This window comes from Equus asinus, chromosome 8, assembly GCF_041296235.1.
Source record: "Equus asinus isolate D_3611 breed Donkey chromosome 8, EquAss-T2T_v2, whole genome shotgun sequence".
Lineage (NCBI taxonomy): Eukaryota > Metazoa > Chordata > Mammalia > Perissodactyla > Equidae > Equus > Equus asinus.
The window spans coordinates 77,534,456-77,547,318 of NC_091797.1; the positions used below are offsets into that span (position 1 = coordinate 77,534,456).

The 12,863-nt window shown below is 43.7% G+C and overlaps 1 long non-coding RNA gene across 2 annotated transcripts; it reads left to right on the top strand.

The window, feature by feature from the left end:
* The first annotated feature begins 3,949 nt into the window (after positions 1 to 3,949).
* Positions 3,950 to 8,544, top strand: LOC123288092 (uncharacterized). Of its 2 annotated transcripts, XR_011505328.1 has the most exons (5): positions 3,955 to 4,083; positions 4,479 to 4,568; positions 4,773 to 4,864; positions 5,320 to 5,402; positions 8,437 to 8,544. It is a non-coding gene; the product is annotated as an uncharacterized lncRNA (long non-coding RNA). The 2 variants fall into 2 exon arrangements; XR_006531625.2 differs by lacking the exon at positions 4,479 to 4,568 and having other exon boundaries at positions 3,950 to 4,083.
* The last annotated feature ends 4,319 nt before the right edge of the window (positions 8,545 to 12,863 follow it).

Here is a 12,863-nt window from a genome sequence, read left to right on the forward strand (position 1 = left end):
GTACCTCTCCACCCCATTTGGTGCCATGTCCTCTGAGCTGACTGGGCTCTAACCATACTCACAGCTGCCTCATGGCCTTTGCTTTTGCTCTTCCTTCTACTCACTAGAATGTTATTCCATTATCCGAGGGTCCTGTGCTCTTTCTGGCTGTATCCCCAGAACATATGGGCAAATTGTAAATACTTTAGTAAATGAATGAAAGAATGAATGAATATTTCGCTAGATCCTAAGTTCCCCAAAGGCAAGGATCATATGGCATTTTATTATTAGGATCTGATGCAATGCCTGGCACACAGTAGGGGAGTTTGTAAATATTTATTGAATTAAAACAAGGAATAATTGAATACAAACTATAAATAATATAAAAAATAATGTCTGTTGAGTAAAGTAATGATTGAATGAATGAGGTTCACAAATAAAAGAAAATTGAGATTTGAGGCAAGTGATCTAATTTGGAGTAATTTTTAGTTTTATCGAAACATAAATATGTATCACCCAGAAGCGTTGGTCCTTTCCCATTCACTGTTGACAGGTCTGTACTTATTCTGGGGACTCTTATCTCACTCTTGAAAAGATTTTTATACCTTTCTTAATACATCTGCCAACTATCCACTCAGTGTAGTATTCTGTTATCCTAATTACTGTCATTAAACAGTTCACAGTGTACCGAGTACTCTATATGTTTGTGTCCTTCGGGTTTTCATCAAAATTGGACTGATTAAGTCACTTAATATAGTGAGTGGCACTTTGTCAAATATGTAGATCCCCCAAAAAAGTTCATTTATTGGATAAAGGATATAGTGATCCCAAGAACACAGTCACACCTTGCTATTTTTTCTGGCCCACGAGAATTGGAGAGCACCCACAAGAGAGGGTGCAGCCTCAAAGATCCTCTGCTTGGCATTTATGTCCACGCCAGCTGTGCTAAAGGTTGTTCTTTCAAGCACACACCACTACCAGATCCCAGCCGGGCTGTCAGGTAATTCTACCCCAAGGACAAACTTTTTAAAATAGCATGTCAACCCCTATTCCTTGCCTTGTCAGACTCCTTCAGACTGCCCCTACCTTTCATTTCAGGGCCTGTATTACCTAATTTCTGTGTCACTCAGAAGAACCGGTTGGATGAGATGAGCCGGAACATAAGATGTGACTCTGAAGCTGTTAACGTCTGCTCTCATGGGGCTGCCGCTTTCAGCGTTAAATGATACAGGTGTCTTGAGTTTCCTGCAAATGAGTTGCTCGCCAGAGCACCATGTGCACCAAATCCTTTCTCAGAGCTCCTTTGCACTTTTTGGAAAGGAGAGGAGACAAGGCCTCAGGTTCCCTTGAATCATTTATTCCAGAGCCAGCTCTGAAAAGTTTCGCCATCCTGGGGCGTTTCATCATCGCCAGGAGAGAGTATTTTGAAAAAACACCTTCCCCTGCCCTCCCCCAGGAGCACAATTCACTTTTGACATTTTGCTACACTTAAAAGGCCCTAAGAGTTTTCTTCCTTAACAGAGTTACATTCCTAGCACTTCAAGGATTCCTGGGAGGTCACTTGTCACTCTCAGAGGCGAACAAGTGGTGAAAATACCATCTGTGTTCCCAGGGCACCTCCATGGCATTAGGAAAGAGCTTTGCACTGGAGTCACCCCAGCTCCTAAAAAAAGCAAAAAAAAAAAAAAAAAGCATGAATTCCCTAATGAGAGTTTCTGTCGGACTGGTAAACTGATCTCTTTTGATTTCTTTTTGCTAACTTATTCAAAAGAAGCACTAATTAGTTTATGGCAAGGTTTCTCAACCTTGGCACTATTGACATTTGGGGCCAGAAAATTCTTGGTTGTGGGGAGCTATCCTGTGCATTGGAGTGGGCTTAGCTGCATCCCCGCCTCTATCCACTGGATACCAGTAGCACACCTCACTCCCTAGCTGGGACAACCAAAACTGTCTCCAGAGTTGCCATGTGTCCCCTGGGGGCAAAATCACCCCCAGTTTAGAACCACTGGGTTATACCAATGCCGTGCAAGTGAACAAATATTCGGTGAGCACTTGTTCTGTTCAAGGCTCTGGGCTAAGGATAAAAAAAATGTTGGTGCCTTCATGGCAGTCACAGAGTAGTAGGAGGGTTAAAAGGGAAGTAAATATATAGAGAAAATAAACACCGTCGATGGAAATAAAGGAGGGATGTGGGGGGGAGAACGCCCAGGGCACTTCATGAAGAGGTGACGTTTGTGAGAGGCCTGAATGGACAGACAGAGGTCTGAGGAGGGGGAACAGCCGTTCCAAGAGGAGGAAACGGAAACTGAATGAAGGCTCAGTGTGAGCGGAGAACAGGCAGTCTGGTGTAGCTCCACCTGAGGGTTTCAATCGAGGAATAACAGAAGTGGGGCTAGGGAAATAGTTTAGGAGCTATTTGGCCATAAAAAGGAATGACGTGCTAATCCACGCTTCAACATAGATGAACCACGAAAATGCTATGCTAAATTAAAGCAACCCGTCTCAAAGACCACATATTGTGTGAGGCTGTTTATGTGAAATGTCCAGAATAGGCAAGCCCATAGAGACAGAAAGCAGATTAGTGGTTCCCAGAGGCAGGGGGGAGGGGGAATGGGAAGTGACTGCTAATGGGTGCGGGTGTGGGGTTTTCTGGGGGGGAGAGGGGGTAATGAGAATGTTCTGGAATTAGATAATGGTGATAGTTGCACAACCTTATAAATATGCTGGAAAACATTGTACACTTTAAGAGGGTGAATGTTGTGGTATGTGAATTCCATCTCAATTAAAAAAGCAGTTTAGGACCTGCTACAGAGGGCCCTATATGCTATGCTGAGGGCACTTAATGCTGGAGACACCAAGCGGTCACCAAGTGCTTTTAATACGCCAGTAATAATGAAAAAATAATACAAAATAATTAAAATAAAAAATAATAATAGCAGTAATAAGAACAGTAATGAAAGTGAGAACAATAGCTCCCTTAGACAGCACTTAATGTGCATTACCTGCACCATCTGCCCTGAGCACCTGTTTAAACACATGACCACCTGACAGTCTCGTCTGCATTGTTGTTGATAGTCCCTAGGACTTGTTATTTTGTTTATTGTTTGTCTTCCCCATGACTAAAATGTAAGTTCCATAAGAGCACGGGATTTTTTTTTTTTTTTGAGGAGGATTAGCCCTGAGCTAACTGCTGCCAATCCTCCTCTTTTTGCTGAGGAAGACTGGCCCTGAGCTCACATCTGTGCCCATCTTCCTCTACTTTATATGTGGGACACCTGCCACAGCATGGCTTGCCAAGCGGTGCCATGTCTGCACTCGGAATCTGAACCCCTGGCCGCCGAAGCGGAACATGTGAACTTAACTGCTGCACCACTGGGCCGGCCCCAAGAACAGGGGATTTTGTGTATTCTATTCACTACTTTATCTCAAGTGTCCAGAACAGTGCCGGGCCTATAATGGGTGCTAAATAAATACCTAACAAGTGAATGCTGTTGATTAAGAGAACCTGAGATCACATAGAACAAGCAACTTATTTTACAGCTGAGGAAAGGGAGGTGAGTGACATGTTCATTCCATAGCAAGTCAGTGGGTGGAGCTGGGCTGAACTGGACAGGTGTCCTGGAGACTCCTGGTGCCTGCCCTGGAGGCCCTTTTGAAGGAAGTAGCCGTAGGCTGTTTGTTCCATGAACTCATCATGCTTTGCATTGTGTGTGATGGTTGTGTTTTCCCATCTAGCATCCACTCCCCCCATTCTCTGAGAGTAGTATTTTGATTTTCCATGGAGGAATAACTCATCGTCCTCTTGGTTGACGCAGTTTCCGTGGAACTGGCTCGATGGAGGTGGACACATGGCTCAGGTCTGACCAATCAGAGCATTGCTTTCTCTTGGTCACAGTTGGGTCCAGAGAGAAGGTACATGACTCAAGCAAAGCCAATGAAACTCCCTTCTGGGATTTTGCTGAAAGTATTAAGGAGAAATTCTCAGCAGGGTTTCTAAGCTGGTGGAATGCAGGCTTGGAACTGCCGATGGCCATCTTTGCCACTACTTGGGAAGAGCCAGCCTGAGAATGAAGACAAGACAGAGAGAAGCAGAGCCTAGAGATGGTAAGCAGCAGAGGCCTCATGGCATCCACCAAACCCCTGAATCCAGCTTTGCCTGAAAGAAGATCAGTCCCTGAACTCATATTAATTCCCTATTTTGCTTAAGCCACTTTGAGTTTGGCTTGCAAAACAGGGATTCCTGACTAACACATCCTGTGAACATGGCTACAGTTATTGAATCCAGAAAAAGGTCCCCAAACCAAAGACAGCTGTTCGAAGGGAACTTCTCCGCTTATTTACATGGAGAAGAGGGAACTGCCACTGTCAGTAGAACTAGTGAAGGAAACTTCCAACCTCCTCCTTTCATACCTCCTCGAGGGGAGTGGGTCTCATTGGTGGGTTCGGGAGAAGGTGCTGAGCACGCTGCCCAGTCTCTTTCCCTCTTTTCTTTCTTTCAGTGGCCTGACCTTTAGATGCTCATGTTTCTGCCTCCGCCATGGGGAGTCGGGCCCTCTGGGGGAGGTCTGCAGTAGCCCAGCCTGTGACGGGTAAATCAGTGTCCTCCAGAGGGCATCCTGTGCACAACGAAACCACGTTCTCCACTCAGCCTTCCCAATAAAACTGACCCTTTTGAGCTCCAGCAGCCTGATTCATACCTCTCCTTCTCCGTGGGTTTAGAATTTGGAAAGGCCAAGAGGGGGGGGTCATTAATTATCACCTTGTAAACCCCAACATGTTAATTTTCTCTTCAGAAAATTTGGAGAGCCATGAGGACTGACATCTGGGGGCTGAAATAACACTTGGAGATCAGGTTTCCAGTGTGATCAGGGCTCCAGGCTTAAAGGTAATTATGAGTCAAGTGGGTTCTTGACCTGGGTAGTTTGTGACAGCTACAGTTGTTCAGCAAGATTTCACCTGGCAGGGGCCTGAATACAAGGACCTCTGGGGCAGGCCTTGACCTTACCCACGTGAGCACGGCTTTGACCTCAGCAGGTGGCTGGGACAGGGATTAGGTTATGGGAGGGGGAGTTGGGGGGGGGAGCCTTTCTCTCCTCGGGATTGCTTACTTTAAAGACGACAGAGCTTTAGCTTACAAACGTTTAGGCTCTGGTGGGTAGATTTTTGCTTCTTGTATTACATCTTTCAGCAAAGCTCCAGGCTTGATTTTAAACAGCAAAGGCAGCTAAATTCTACGGGGTTGACAGAGCTCTTGTTTGTGGGGTTGTAACCTTTTTACAGCATGAACACAGGGTGTAGGTGGGTGCTGCCAAGTCAGCAGCCCCCAATCTTCTTCTGCAGATTGTTCTGATCTTCATTCGTGGTCATGAGCAGGACCCGGGGAGGGGCTGATCTCTTGCCTGCAGTTGGCTTGTCACACGCTGGTAAGGCTCACCCCACCACTGGGATCTCAAGTTGGCTCTCATTTGTTAATTGCATAAGCCTTGATCATTGCTATGGATTTGGGGAGCCCAGACTCTGACTTTACTCACAGAATAGGGGTATATTTTATTAATGAAAATGAATGAAAAGAACAAGGTCTTTATTATATAAGAAATATGCTTCTTTGTGGGTTGAGGTAGAGAAAGCTGATGAAAACCTAAAAACTAAGAAGGCAGTTAATGAAGCTTATGCCTAAAAGTCTTTGTCTTTGGGAAACAAGTTTGCTCAGGAAATTAAGGAGGAACTAGATTTTTGTTTTAAAGATTTTATTTCCTTTTTCAAAATTATTTTTATTAAGATTTTACTTTTCCTTTTTCTCCCCAAAGCCCCCTGATACATAGTTGTGTATGTTTAGTTGTGGGTCCCTCTAGTTGTGGCATGTGGGATGCCGCCTCAGCATGGCTTGATGAGTAGTGCCATGTCGGCGCCCAGGATCCGAACCAGTGAAACCCTGGGCCGTGGCAGCGGAGCCCGCGAAGTTAACCACTCGGCCACAGGGCTGGCCTGAAAAAAATTTTTTGTGGTAATTATGTATGGAGACAGATGTTAACTAGACTTATTGTGGTGATCATTTCACAATATATACAAACATCCAATCATTTTGTTATACACCTGAAACGAATATAATGTTATATGTCAAATATACCTCAATTAAAAAAACATGCTTCTGTCATGCTACCAGAACAGAACCAGTGGAGGAGTGAAAGACAAATACAGGGAGGCCGGCTGAGTAAACTGGAGGAAGGCAGAGATCTTTTAAAGCTAAAACTGTGATCTTAGTAGACACCCAGACAGATATGAAAGGGAAAGGAGTTTTTGACGGCTCAGCCAGGTAAACATTAAGAGGGAGGAGAGACTCATGCCTATCTGGAAACTTGAGAGCAAGCTGAGGTAATATTACAGAGGAGTGGGAAAAAATTAATTATTTAAGAAATGCTGTGAGGACATTGGTTATCCCTCTGGGAAAAAAAATTAAGTTGGATCCCTAACTCACACCCTATACAAGAATACATTCTGGGGCTTAAAAGGAAATCTTTAAAACTCTTAGAAGATAATATAGAGTACTGGGAGAAGAAATGATGGCTTCAGGGGCTGGCCCCCTGGCCAAGTGGTTAAGTTCGTGCACTCTGCTGCGGCGGCCCAGGGTTTCTCTGGTTTGGATCCTGGGCGTGGACATGGCACCGCTCATCAAGCCATGCTGAGGTGACATCCCACATGCCACAACTAGAAGTACCCACAACTAAAATATACAACTATGTACTGGGGGAGATTTGGGAAGAAAAAGCAGAAAGAAAAAAAAAGAAGATTGGCAACAGTTGTTAGCTCAGGTGCCAATCTTTAAAAAAAAAAAAGAAATGGTGGCTTCAATCATATATAACAACGTACAAGCTGTTAAGGAAAATTTTAATCGGTTTGACTACATTAAAAGTTAAAAGTTCTTCAAAATGGATCAAAGACATATATATGAGAACTAAAACTATAAAACTCTTAGAAGAAAACGTAGGAGAAAAACTTTATTTCATTGCATTTGGCAATGATTTCATGGATATGACACCAAAAGCATAGGCAAAAAAGAAAGAAAGATAAATTGGACTACATTAAAATTTAAAACTTCCATTCATCAAAGAACACTATCAACAGAATGAAAAGACAATCCATTGGAGTGGGAGAAAATGTATGCAAATGTTATATCTGATAAGGGGTTTATATCTAGAATATATAAGGAACTCCTACAACTTAACAAAAGCAAAAAAAATTTAAAAATGGGCAAAGGACTTGAATAGACATTTCTCCAAAGAAGATACACAAATGGCCAATAAGCATAAGAAAAGATCTCACCATGAGATACCTCCTCACACCCATCAGGTTACTGTTTTAAAAAAAAACAACAGAAAATAACAAATGTTAACCCAAGATGTGGAAAAATTGGAACTCTTGTGCACTATTGGTGGGAATGTAAAATGGTGCAGACATTGTGGAGGTAAGTATAGTCCTTCCTCAAAAATGAAACAGAATTACTGTATGATCCACTTCTGAGTGTATATGCAAGAGAATTGAAAAGTGGGACTCAATTATTTGTTCCCCCACGTTCATAATAGCATTATCCACAATAGCCGAAAGGTGGAAGCAATGCAGGCGGCCACTGATGGATGAGTTGATAAACAAAATGTGACATGTACATATGATGGAATATTGTTCAGCCTTAAAAAGGAAGGAGATTCTGACACATGCTACAACATGTGTGAATTGAGGACATTATGTTAAGTGAGATAAGCCTGACACAAAAAGACAAATACTGTATGATTCTGTTTATAGGTTACCTGGGGAAACCAAATTCATAGAGAAGAAAGTAGAATGGTGGTTGCCAGAGGCTGAGGGGCAGAGGGAGCAGGGAATTGGTGTTTAACGGGTATAGAGTTTCAGTTTTGCAAGATGGAAAGGGTTCTGGAGGTGGATGGTGGGGATGGTTGCACAACAATGTGAATGTACTGAAAGCCACTGAACTGTGCATTTTAAAACGATGTCTTCAATTTTATGTTATGCATATTTTACCAGAATAAACAAATTTTTAAAAAAGGCTAGAGTTTCTGCACAACTAAAGACACTATTAAAAAAATATTTAAATGAAATGATAAGCCACAGCCTGAGAGAAGAGATTTGTAACGCATACAGCCGAGAAAGGATTAGTAGCTAGAGCACATAAAGAACTTATTCACATTAATAAAGAAAAAGAAACAACTCAGTAGAAAAATATAAAAAATGTTCAAAAGGGTGTTAAATTAATTAAACAAGGAGGCCGTTAGACTGAAGTGGCTTTAATGCCCTAGCAGCCTACATAAGCAAACCAAAAGCTGAGCCTATAGATGTCTCGAGGTTAAGAACTCGAAACCTAGGGTCAACCAATCACAGGCTTTCCCACATAAGGCAACTACTTAAGCTACAGCCAATGAAATAATTTCCTTGCTTTGCTTTCAGGTCTTCTCTATAAAAATCTTAGCCCCAGCTCCTGATGGTGGAGCGCTGCTGACCACTTCCAGTTTGGCACTGCTGGATTTGAATCGATTTTTGCTGAAATAAACTCTTAAAATTTTGAATATGCCTAAGTTTCTTTGTTTTTTGGTAGGGAAGATTGGCCCTGAGCTAACACCTGTTGCCAATCTTCCTCTTTTTGCTTGAGGAAGATTGTCTCTGACCTAACATCTATGCCAGTCTTCCTCTATTTTGTATGTGGGATGCCACCACAGCATGTCTTGATGAGCTGTGTGTAGGTCCGTGCCCGGGATCCAAACCTGTGAACCCTGGGCCACCACAGTGGAGCACGCGAACTTAACCGCTACACCACTGGGCCGGCCCCTTCCATTTATTTTTTAACAAGGGCATTTCAGAAGAGGAAACCCAAATGCCCAATAGACATATGAAGAGATACCCAGTCTCACTAGTAATCAGGGAAATGAGTGGGGAGCCTATATTAGGGTGGGCAGAGAAGGCCTCTCTTGAAAAGGTGTCATTTGATCTGAGACCTAAATCAAAGTTTGAGAAAAACAACCAGCCATTCAAAATTCTGGAGGAAGGGCATTCCAGGCAGAGGGAACTGCAAGTGTAAATGTCCCGGGCTGAGAATATGTTTGGTGATGTCTTAGCTCAGGCTGCCATAACAAAATGCTGTAAACTAGGGGCTTAAACGACAGAAACTTACTTTCTCACAGTTCTGGAGGCTGGAAGTCTGAGATCAGGGTGCAGCAGGGTTGGGTTCTGGCGAGGGCTCTCTTCCTGGTTTTCGGAGGGCTGCCTTCTCACTGTGTCCTACATGGCTTCCTCTTCATATAAGGCCACAGTCCTTTTGGATTAGGGCTCCATCCTTATGATCTCTTTTAACTTTACCTCCTGGAAGCTGGTCTCCAGTTCCAGTCATATGGGCGTTAGGGCTTGAACCTATGAATTTTGAGGGACACAAACATTCAGTCCATAACGGTTGGTGAGGGCTTGCTTTAAAAAGTGGATTTGAAGGGCTGGCCTGGTGGTGCAGCAGTTAAGTTCACACGTTCCGATTCTTGGCGGTGCGGGGTTCGCCGGTTTGAATCCCAGGTGACATGGCACTGCTTGGCAAAAGCCATGCTGTGGTAGGCATCCCATGCATAAAGCAGAGGAAGATGGGCACGGATGTTAGCTCAAGGCCAGTCTTCCTCAGCGAAAAGAGGAGGATTAGCGGCAGGTTTTAGCTCAGGGCTAATCTTCCTCAAAAAAAAAAAAAAAAAATGGATTTGAGGAGGCCAGAGTTCAGGACTGAAATGTGGGAGTGAAATCCTAGAGATCAACTGTGAGACTGGATAAGATGGAATGATTTCTCCCAAAGGCTATCTTTGGAAATGTAAAGAATCATGCCTTATTTGGGCTGAGGGGAGGGGAATATGGGGGGAATTATATGGGCTTTTCTTTTTATTTCTTGCCAATGGCACAAAAACTCTGTCCCCACCCCAGGGGGTTTCCCTCCTCTGAGTCTGACAAGAGAATGGGGTACAGATCCTGCTGTCTTCGCTACCCTCCATGGTCACACAGGGCCCTTAGAAATGGGTTTTACTGCTAATTACTAGGGAACAACGAAAGCATAACAAACAACGTCAAAAGGTTAAGACGTGACTCATTCAAACAAAGAATGAGCACGCTTCGAAAATGTATTCAGCTTGTTAAAGAGGAAACAGTAAGACGGTAAAGCTGGTTCAAAGAGCATTTTAAGGAAGTAGACATTTGAGGAAGTAGGAAACTTAGAGACGAAACTGGTTAATCTCCACAGCGTAATAAAAACTATAAGCCGAGGGGTTCTTTTTTCTACTGGAGAGAAATAATTTGAAACTCTACCAGACAAAATTCTGAGTCTTTCCTCAATAGCAAATAGCTGGGCCACCCAAGGTACATTCCTTGGCCGACACACGCGGCTGGTGGACCAAACGTGGTCCTGCTGCTTGGGTTTCCAATAAAGTTTTATTGGAACACAGCCACACCCATTTGTTCCCATCCCGTCTAAGGCTGCTTTTGCTCTACAGCGACAGAGTGCCATGACAACAGGGTTGAATAGCTGACACACAGCGTAGAGACTGAAAGCCTGAAATATTTACTATCTTGTTCCTTGACCGAAAAAGTTTGCCGACCCCTGCTAGAGAATTAATCCTTGGGTGGGCTTGTTAAACCATCTCCTAGATGACGTGGGAAGAACTATGTTGCCCTCTCTTGATCTTATTTCGAAATTTTGGATAATTTTTCTTAAAAAGGAGATATTTGGCTTAAAAATTGGGGGACATTTTGAGTTGTTATCTCGGGCCTTTAATTCCTAATCCTCTCGTCCACCCACTCCAACACCCCAACACGCCCTTTCTGCGTTGGCGACTATCTCAATGTCCTTTAGCCTCCCAACCCTTTTCTCTGTGGGTGGAGCTGATGGAAATCTCCTTTGAAGGACAAGTAGGCCTGAAAAATCACTGGTGTTAAGTAACGCCCTTTAGAGCGTCATTTTCGCTCAGGAGGGCATTCTGTCTCTGAGTCAGGACTCCGGTTAGGGCTTGTGCTTCCTAGGTGTACATTCACTCGGAAGGTTTTCTTGGGAGGTCCTCTTAGCTTCTTTGAATTAAGTTCTACAGCTGGTGCAAACTCTAAGTTCTGAGAAGGCTCATGCTGTGTGCCTAACCACGGCTGTTCCCCTGGTCCTTGGCACATAGTAGGTGCTCAGTAAATGTTTGTTGAGTGAATGATAGAACCGATGAAAGAATAGTTTGTTTTCCCCTCAGGGTCAGCCCTGTGTGAGGAACAAAGTTTTGGTGACAAAGGCTGCCACCTGCAGGGAGAAAGTGAAACTGCATGTTTCAGAAATGCTAAGCCCTGAGGAAAATACAGCCAACTTCAGAGCAAGAAAGCTGGTGAAGCAATTTTTCTCCTTTAGCTTTAGGTGGAGTTAATCAATGTCACTTTATCCTTTCCAACTACAGAAGCCTGCATTCTTCCTTTAATAACATTTTGGAGCTCTTGGAGTGCTTAATGAGTGCCCAGTGCTGTGCCACACATACAACTTTGCGATGGGTACTACTGTTACCCCCATTTTGTAAATGAGGAATCCGAGCACAGAATGCATGCCCGAGGTTACGCTGCTAGCCAGTGGCAAAACTAGGGATCTGAACCCAAACACCGTGGCTCCAGATTGTGCTTTTTAATCATGGCACGATACCACTCTCTATGCCTGATACGGAAAATGTTTACATGAAACTTATAGAAACACGGCGAATGGAACCCACGCAGTTCTCTCTGCTGTCTCCTGAAACACTGCTAAAATGATAGAAAAGGAATCAGAAAGGTCTAAACTCACAGAGGATGAGAGATAAGCTGGCTGCTCATGAGAGATGTCAAATCCTTTCTAGATCATAGAAAGAGGATGGATGATTTGGCTGAGTGGAGAAACTCCTGTGTCTTGCAGAAGGAGATGCGATGAGGAGCAAGGAAGTCGCAGTGGCTGAACCCCAGAGAGGCTCAGGGATTGAAGGTCAGGCCCCTGGGGTGAGAGGAGGGACCGAAGACAGATCGTTAATTGTACATATCTACTAGGCACGTTACTGCCAGATTTCCCTCCTGTGACCCCTTGCCCCGATCCCTGCAGAAGATTAAGTGTTTCTTCTTTGGAGAACTTGAAACAGAGCAGCTCTAGCTTGAGAGACAGCAGTCAGAGAAAAATGTGGAGCTGAGGCAGCATGCTAAACACAGATTAAATGCACGTGTGCAGCTAAAAAAAGAAACTTAACCTGTTTTTTAATAATCATGTGCTTAGTGATAGTATTGATATTGTTATTCTGAAACTTACTACTATGCTAAATGTGTATTTTGAGATAAGCAAAAATAAAATATGTTGGAATTGTTGAGAACCAAGCTTTAGGTGTAAGAGAAAAGAAATATATATGTAAAACCCCTCTAGTTTTGATTTTAACTGGAAACGTCAGTATGATGGATTTTTTTTTTTTTTTTGAGGAATGTCAGCCCTGAGCTAACATCTGCCGCCAATCCTCCTCTTTTTGCTGAGGAAGACTGGCCCTGAGCTAACATCCATGCCCATCTTCCTCTACTTTATATGTGGGATGCCTACCACAGCATGGCGTGCCAAGCGGTGCCATGTCCGCACCTGGGATCCGAACCAGCAAACTCCAGGCCACCAAAGTGGAACGTGCGCATTTAACTGCTGCACCACTGGGCCAGCCCCAGTATGATGGTTTTTATCAGGGAGGTTTAAGCTCAATATCTCAATAGCTCAATATCACCCAGCTAATAAGAGATGGAACAGGATTAACCCAGACTGGTCTTGTTCCAAAATTTGTGAAGGTCCGACTCCTTGGTGGATCAGGGCAGGAGGGCTTCCTGGAGGAGGTGAA